Here is a 1,526-nt window from a genome sequence, read left to right on the forward strand (position 1 = left end):
AAATTAAATTGTTATGAGTGTTTGAAATTCACTATTTTTACAACATTTGATATTCACTCGATTTCTCATGTAACGATTTTCTTATTTTGTTGTAATTAAAAAACGAACGACTGCAGATACTTGAAAATTTCACTGAATGTTTATATTAGCATGTCCTATACACAATAAAATTTTGAAAATAATTTGACTCTTTTTGAGCTGTTTACGGACATTGTCAATTATCAATTTTTTTAGTTTTTTTTTCTATAAATATCAATAAAACTTTATCTGTTGGGTGAAAAAGTGTAAAAACTTAATACAAGGCTCCTAATATTATATTGTTTAATGATTAGTTGAAAAATATTAAAAATACATAGGCACAATTTTTTTTTTATAAGCATTTAAAGATTGAATTTTGACAAAATGTATCAAATTTAAAATTGAATAATTACTTTGTAGTTAAAAATTCTTAAAATGTTCAATTTTTATATCTAAGGATTTAAAATTTAAAACAAGATTCCACGTAAGTAATTAATTCTTTTACCAAAAAATCTCAAAAATACATTTACACAGTTTATTTTTATAGTCATTTTAAATACAAATTTGGACGAAATTACATATTAAAAACCTAGGATAACTATTTTAGTTATTTTGTTGTGATTGTATAATATTATTCGTGGGTACTTGAAACTTCTAAAGTATACTATTATATATCTATGATAGTACCACGGTTTTTTGTTGATGTATAACGCGTTATAAGTACCTAATAGATATTATGATATGATTAATTTGGAATTTATTATAGGTACCTATTATAGGTAAATTTTTTTTTAATACCATAGATAATTATATATATGTCTAATACATAGACTGATATACCGTCTCCGCTCAGAATCGTTTTTCTTATACAGTGATATTATATAAAAAAAAAAATTGTGTCTATGTATTTTTAATATTTTTCAACTGCTATTGTAACAATGTATCAGGAGCCTTGTATTAATTTTTCACACTTTTTGGCCATATAGATAAAACTTTAATGATATTTATAGAAAAAAAAACTAAAAAAATTGATAATTGACAATGTCCGTAAACAGCTCAAAAAGATACAAATTATTTTCAAAATTTTATCGTATATATAAAATGCGAATATAAACATACAGTGAAATTTTCAAGTTTCTACAGTCATTCGTTTTTTAATTACAACAAAATTAGGAAATCGTTACATGAGAAATCGAGTGAATAGCAAATGTTGTAAAAATATGAATTTCAAACGCTCATAAAAATTTAATTTTTAGTTCCTTATAGACTTTTTTTTTTGATAAAGATTTTCCTATAAGGAACCTTGTATTACATTTTAAAATCTCAGTTCTAAAAAGAAAATTTTTTACGAATTATAAACTCAAAATAATTAGGTAATTTTCGTGATTTTTCCATATTTTGTTACTTTTAGATTCTGAGTGGAACGATGAATGTATTGATTTTACAATGTGTGTTTTTTTTTAATTTTTAATTTTTTTTAAAATTTTAAAATTAAAATTTTTTTTTTT

This window comes from Acyrthosiphon pisum, chromosome X (genome assembly GCF_005508785.2).
Source record: "Acyrthosiphon pisum isolate AL4f chromosome X, pea_aphid_22Mar2018_4r6ur, whole genome shotgun sequence".
Lineage (NCBI taxonomy): Eukaryota > Metazoa > Arthropoda > Insecta > Hemiptera > Aphididae > Acyrthosiphon > Acyrthosiphon pisum.